This window comes from Megascapheus bottae, chromosome 8 (assembly GCF_031878675.1).
Source record: "Megascapheus bottae isolate mThoBot1 chromosome 8, mThoBot2.hap1, whole genome shotgun sequence".
Taxonomy (NCBI): Eukaryota; Metazoa; Chordata; class Mammalia; order Rodentia; family Geomyidae; genus Megascapheus; species Megascapheus bottae.
Genome location: NC_143516.1, coordinates 40912357 through 40919968, shown reverse-complemented (window position 1 = coordinate 40919968; position 7612 = coordinate 40912357). Strand labels below are relative to the sequence as shown.

General features: G+C 42.2%; 2 pseudogenes; both read left to right on the top strand.

Moving 5' to 3' along the window:
* The first annotated feature begins 338 nt into the window (after positions 1-338).
* LOC150059858 (c-Myc-binding protein pseudogene) lies at positions 339-658 on the top strand (annotated as a pseudogene).
* A 2129-nt stretch (positions 659-2787) lies between these two features.
* Positions 2788-4906, top strand: LOC150059857 (ATP-dependent RNA helicase SUPV3L1, mitochondrial pseudogene; annotated as a pseudogene).
* The last annotated feature ends 2706 nt before the right edge of the window (positions 4907-7612 follow it).

Sequence of the window (7612 nt, the reverse complement as noted above, 5' to 3'; positions counted from 1 at the left end):
CTGACTCTGAAGTCACTTCCTCATCTGCTGAGGTCATTTTCTGAACAGCCCTGTCCCACCTCCCTCAGACAGAGAGACGTTCCCTACACTCTGAGGTCACCTCTTCATCTGCTGTGGTCCCACTTCCTGCCTTTCCCTATATAATTTGGCTCAACATGAGTCCCCTCCTCTCTTTTTCTTTTTCTCTTTTCCTTCCCCTCTATCTCTGCACACCTCCATCTTGTGCAGGCCAGCAGTTTGCTCTCCCTGAAAGAAACTCTTTTCTGCCTGAACCATGCATCAGGTTTCCTTTCCTGAAAAAAGTCTTGTGAAAGACCACCAGCGACGCCCCTGTCACTATGGCCCATTACAAAGCCACCGACTGGGAGCATGGGCAGTTCTGGAGATACTTGGAGACGTCAGTTGGGGGGAGGGCTGGACACACTGAGCAAAGTGTTGGTAACCTTATATGAAGAACCAGAGAAACCTAATAGTGCTTTGGATTTTTTAAAGCATCACTTAGATGCTGCCACCCCAGAAAATGCAGAAATAGAGCTGCTTCACCAAGCATTGGCAGAAATGAAAGAAAAATATGAAGCTACTGTAGAAGAAAATAAAAAACTGAAAGCAAAGCTTTGCTCAGTATGAAACTCCTCAGGAGGAGAAGCGTGCTGAATAAGATTCTTCTCAGTTGAAAAGACACTGAAAAATGATTTTGTATGACTTGAATAGTTTGTACAGTGTATAATCTTTTCTGGACAGATGCTATAAAACTTTTAATATGTAAAAAAAAAAAAAGTCTGTGGACTTATCTGCCTGAACTGGCTTTGAACCTAGATCCTTTGATTTTAGCCTTCTGAGATGCTAGGATTATAGGCATGATCCACCAGCACCCAGCATGGCTTTAAAAAAAAATATATATATATATATATACACATATATATATATATATGGCCGGGAGTTTGGCCTAGTGGTAGAGTGCTTGCCTAGCATGCACGAAGACCCGGGTTCAATTCCTCGGTACCACATACATACAAAAAAGCCAGAAGTGGTGCTGAGGCTCAAGGGGTAGAGCTCTAGCCTTGAGAAAGTCCAAGGACAGTGCTCAGGCCCTGAGCTCAAGCCCAGGACTGGCAAAATAAATAAATAAATAAATAAATAAATAAATAAATAAATAAATAAAGACACCAGTCCTTGGGCTGGGAGTTTGGCCTAGTGTTAGAGTGCTTGCCCAGCATGAACGAAGACTCGGGTTTGAGTCCTCTGAACTATATATAAAACATATATATATATATATAAAACATATATATATATTATATAGTATGTTAACATATTTATAGTTATAGATAATATATGTACATATATATATTACATAAAACAAAAACTAGTCTTCCAAATTATTTATTTTGCATAGGGGCTCAACTGAGGGCATCATGGCCACCAGAGAGATGCTCCAATACTTTAGTCAGCCCCCAAAGTAGTCTTTTATTTATTTATTTACTTTTTTTTTTTTCCCAGTTCCTGGGGCTTAAACTCGGGGCTTGGGAACTGTCTCTGAACTATATTTGCTCAAGGATAGCACTGGGCCATTTGAGCTACACAGCCACTTCCAGCTTTATCTGTGATTAATTGGAGATAAGTGTTTCTCAGACTGTCCTGTTTTCCAACAGGTGACTTAGCCTTCTGAGTAGCTAGGATTACAGGTGTGAGCTGCCAGTACCCAGTAAAGTAAGTCTTTTAATAGCACAATCTAGTCAGCTCATGACTTCCTGAGCACTTCTGGCTATTGACAGACCTCAAGACAGAGAAACCAGATGAGTAAAATCTTGCAGAAATGTCATATGGTTTAGCCCAAAGCCTGGTAATCTGCTCCAGTTATCTTCCTACCTCTTCTGCTGCCTAGACTGCTCAGCTGTTATGTAGTTTCTCCTTTAGGTAAAGAAGACATATAAGTCACTTCATGTAAGCATTTAAGTCACTTCAGTGCTAGTGTTGCCCAAGGATTCACCTATGCTCCTCTTTATTCTTCACCTACGTATTTCCCAGGTAATCTTACCCAATTTCATGGCACCAACTTCCACCAATGCAGTGACATCCAATTATCTCTCTCCTTCTCTCCCTCCCTTCCTACCCCACATCTCTTTCCCTCTCCTTTTCGTTCTCCCCTTTCTCCTATCTTTCTCTGCATTATATGTTCCATGACCTTTACAGCCCACAGTTTTCACTAGCTTTTCAGACTTTACGAATATAACTGCCAGGCTTCGATATGATATTCAAAACAAAACTTTATTTTTATGTGTAAATAACCTTTCTCTGGTATTCAGGTGTATAGTTAGTGACTTCTCTATCCATTTTCCTAAACTGGAAGTCTAACCTTTAAGTCATCCTTATTTCTTTTTGATTTCATCTCTTGTGTGCATCTTGTTAGACATCTACTCTTCTTCGTTCTTGCCCTGCTTTCTACAGCAACCTGAAGACCAGCAAACCTTCTTCACCTGATTAGTCTCCCTATTCCACTTCAACAAGCTCCTCTTTATAAAACCTAAGTAGTAGCCAGGCATTGGTGGCTCTTGCCTGTAAGACTAGCTTCTCAGGAGACTGAGGTCTAAGAACTGAGCTTCAAAGCAAGACTAGGAAGACAAATCCAAGAGACTCTTATCTCCAGTGAACCATCAAAAAGCTGGAAGCACAGATGTAGCTCAAGTGGTAGAGTTCTACACTTGAGCAAAAAAAGCAATGGAAGATCATGAGGCCCTAAGTTCAAGCCCTAGTGTTGGCATTAAAACAAAAATAGAGCTTTCGGCTTCCATGTCTTTCCCCAGGTGTGCCCTGCTGTGGGCCCCGCTCACGGTGGGGCAACGGGCAGGCCAGCGGGCAGCCGAGTCTTCTGCCCTGGGTCTCCACATTCATCCTTTTCCTGGGCCTTTGGGGCACACTCCTGCCCTCACTGCCTCCTCGACATCTGATGGCTCCAAAACTCCAAACACATCCTTGTTCATGCCCCTGACTGTGAAACCTCAGGGCCCCAGAGCTGATGGCCTAAGCTGACCAGGCCTCTGGCCAAGAATGAGGTAAAGAAGATTTTAGACAAGTTTTACAAAAGGAAAGAAGTTCAAAAACTGAGTGTTGATGCTGGTCTTTTTCACCAAGCTTTCATCAGCTTCCCAAATTATATTCTACAGTCTCATTTCCTGGATGTGGGCATTCATTCACATTGTTTTGAATGACATTTGCTTCAGTGCAGCACACGTGGAGACATTTTTCCTGACACATGCCAAACAAATATTTCCTGTTTTGGACTGTAAAATCAGTGACTTAAGAATACCACCAAACTGGTATTTCATTCGGGACCCACAAACAGTGGAAAGACTTACCATGCGATCCAGAAATACTTGTCAACCAAGTCTGGAATATATTGTGGCCCTTTAAAATTACTGGCCCATGAGATCTTTGCAAAGAGTAATATTGCTGGCATACCATGTGATTTGGTGACAGGTGAAGAGCATGTGACAGTGGAGGCTGATGGCAGACAAGCTGCCCATGGGTCCTGTACTGTTGAGATGTGCAGTGCTACCACTCCTGATGAAGTGGCTGTAATAGATGAAATTCAGATGATTGGAGATCCAGGCAGAGGATGGGCCTAGACCAGAGCACTTCTAGGACTCTGTGCTGAAGAAGTCCATTTGTGTGGAGAATCTGCTGCTATTGACCTGGTTACTGAACTGCTCTACACAACCAGGGAGGAGGTGGAGGTTCAAAGGTATAAGGGGCTAACTCCCATCTCCATTCTGGACCATGCACTGGAATCTTTAGATAACCTTCAGCCTGGAGACTGCATTGTCTGTTTTAGCAAGAATGATATTTATTCTGTTAGTTGACAGATTGAAGTTCAAGGGTTGGAATCAGCTGTTATATATGGGACCAAACTTGCCCTAGCAAAATAACTTAATGATCCCAATGATCCATGCAAAATCCTGGTTGCCACAGATGCTATTGGCATGGGGCTTAATTTGAGCATAAGGAGAATCATATTTTACTTCCTCATAAAGACCAGTATCAATGAAAAGGGGGAGAAAGAAATAGAGCCGATCACCACCTCGCAAGCTCTGCAGATTGCTGGTAGAGCTGGGAGGTTCAGCTCGCAGTTTAAGGAAGGAGAAGTCACAACAGTGAATCGAGAAGACCTCCATTTATTAAAGGAAATTTTGAATGGGCCTGTGTCTCCAATAAAGCTTCATCCAACTGCTGAGCAGATTGAAATGTTTGCCTACCATCGCCCCGTTACAACACTTTTTAATCTCATTAGTTGATCCAGCATATTCCATTAAGTCTGCGAGTGAGGTATGTGTTCTGCACAGCTCCTATCAACAAGAAGCAGCTTTTGTCTGTTCCTCATTGTTACAGATACATCAGATGGCCTTTACTTCCACCTAAAAATCTTAAGGACCTTATGGATCTGGAAGCTGTCCATGATGTCTTGGATCTTTACCTGTGGCTAAGCTACCGATTTATGGATATGTTTCCAGATGCCAGCATTGTTCGAGAGCTCCAGGAAGAACTAGATGAAATTATCCAAGATGGCGTGCACAACATCACCAAACTGACTAAAATCTCTAAGACACGGGAGCTATTGAATTTGGAGGGCTTGTCGGGAACCTTGAAGAGCCCATCAAGAAGACTGCGCAGCATCAAAATCACAGGAAGCAAAGCTTCTGAGACTCCTATCCCCAGATCTCCTTGGCTTCCAGGTTGGTGCAGCAAGGACTCCTTACTCCAGACATGCTGAAGCAATTTGAGAAAGAGTGGCTAACTCAGCAAACTGAACAGAACCCAGAAAGAACTGAGCCTGGACTTAAAAGGGTCAAGAAGGAAGAAGAAGGAACCCAATAGGCTTTTTAGTTTTTCAAATAAAAAACTTAAATCCTAAAAAAAAAAAAAAAAAAAAAAAAACAAGCAAACAACTCTTCTACTTAAAAATGTAAGTTGGGTGGGGAATGGGTGGCCCAAACCTATAACCCTAGCTACTTAGGAAGTTTGAAAAGTTCCAGTTTATGATAGTTTCTCTATTGTTTTAGGCCTGTGGGAGCATGGCAGAGGGAAACCACTACTATCTCAAGGCCAGAAGCAAAGGCAGGGGCGGGAGGGGGGAGGGGGGAGACACAAGAAGCTGGTTGAAGATAAAGGTAAACCCCAGTTTAAAAAATGAACAATTTAAAGTCCAATTAGTGGAAGAAGCATCCTTGATATCCTGGATGTACAGAATCTTGACTCTACAGAAATAGCAAGTAGTAGTTGAAAGAAAAGCAAGGGTGGATATTTCTGTTCAATTGGAAGGTAAACAGGTCTGGGAATTAGGTAGGCATGTTAGTGAACTATTTCTTCACATTACTTTTAGCTCAATTCCATGCCAGAAGGAACAAGTCAAAGACTGTCTTCAACTCTGTTTCCTAAAAGATTTCAGGATTTCAGTCCCTTGAGGGGGAAATGCTAATAACGGATAATAGTAGTTATTCATAATTGATGGGAAATTGCAAAATGGAACCTGAAATAGAAGAGTACCCCACAATGCCACTGAGAGAGACTATCACAATTAAACTTTCCAACCAGCCTGATTCTACCAAGGTCATGAGATGTTATCCCGAGGATGAAGAATAGGCTTCATCATAGCCCAAAGTGGGTCAACAACAGTTCCTGAAACAACAGATCTCTAATCTGCCTACACAGGCCAGTAAACCATGCTTTGGAGACCAGATGTAATTCAGTCTGCATCCCTCACTTAGGGAACAGAGACTCTGCTTCATAGATTGTTCCTAGGGAGATATTTTATGCTTCAAGCCCCTTTTACACTGCAGCAAAAATATGTGCTAGGGTAAAAATACTTATTTTTATAGAGCTGAATATCTTTCCATCTATTGAAAAGGTATTTCTTTCTTGATAATTTTTTCCCTAACATTTTATAAAATAAAGGATATTTTGATTAAAAAAAAAGAAGAAGAAGCTGGTGTTCCACTTTTCCCTTCTAGGACATACTACCAATGACCCGAAGACCACCCAATAGGCTCCACCTTGTAAAGATTTCACCACCTCCAAATAGTATCAATCTGGGGATCAAGCCTTTATCATATGAGCTTTGGGAAATATGATCGAAACTATAGCAGTCCCCATTGCCTACAAAGTGAAGTTCAAACTCCTTTAAAGTCTTACTTATGAAATAAGCAGCCATCTGACCCTACTTGATTTTATCAATATCATCTCCTGTCTTTCTGCCCCACCTCTTCCCCTTTTCTTCACCTTTCCCAACTTGTGATTATTCATCACAAACTGCGCATGCCTGTGGACAATCCATGGCTTTGACCTATGCTGTTTATTCTTCCTAGATTATCTGCCCTTTCTTTTATAACTAGTAAATTCTTATTCATCAATTACAGCTCAGTAACCTGTCACTTCCCAGCTGAAGACTTCCCTGAGTCAGTGAGAAAGACTTAGTCATTCTGTGTTCCCATAGCCCTTTGCCCTTTTCTTTGGCTGTGTTCATTGTTCACATTCTGACCACAGCGCCTTTTGAATACCGTTCCTGTTAGCCAAGTTTTAGCCACATAAATTCCATTTCTCTGAGGTAGAACCCAGAGAACCAAAATTTCCCTGTAGTCAGGAAAGGGTTAAATGACCCAAGGTCTTTCAATTAAGTGTACCTACATGGATTTTTTTTTTCCAGTCCTAGGGTTTGAACTCAGGGTCTGGGAGCCCTCCCTGAGCTTTTGTATTCAAGACTAGCATTCTATCAACATGAACCACAGCACCATTTCAGGCTTTTGGGAGGCCCATTGGAGATAAGAGTGTCATGGACTTTCCTGCCTGGGCTGCCCTTGAACCACAACACCCAGAGCTCAGTCTCCTGGGTAATTAACATTAAAGGCATATGCTACAGATATGTGCCACAGGCATGAGCCACGAGCACTTGGCCACAGAACTTTTTTTGTGTGTGGGTCATGGGGCTTGAACTTGGCCTGGGCACTGTTCCTGAGCTCTTCAGCTCAAGGCTACAGCTCTACTCTTGAGCCAAGCCCCACTTTGTATTTTCTAGAGGTTTAATTGGAGATAAGAGTCTCAGGTCCTTTTGTCCTCTGGCTGGCTTAGAACCTTGATCCTCAGATCTCAGCCTCCTGAGTAGCTAAGTGTGAACCACCAAGCAGCTACAGAACTTTTTTATACCCCTGAACTGAATCTGGGTTTTCAGTCACCAGTCTAAAGTCCAAGGGTCTCAAGTTAGATCTGGCCATTTACCCCCATATGCCAAAAAGAGTGACATGTTGAAGGGTAGAGAATTTATTACATGATAGCCTGTGGGAAGTTAGCACTTGAGTACATCTTCAGAGATCTTGACATCGGCATCAGTTTAAAAAGGGAGAAAGAGGGAGAGTTATAAAGGCATGCATAAAATCAAAGATATGGCCTGGTTTATCTTGAGTTCAATCTTTGTCCCTGGAGCAGTTCCAGAAAATTTCTCATTTTATTACTGGAGCAAAGCAAGAACAAGATGGTCTTGTTTTTGGCTGTTTGCTTTAAGATGATTAGAAGACCCCATCGCTTGTTTAGGAGGCAGTTTGCCTTCCACATAAGATGCTTCTCTGAA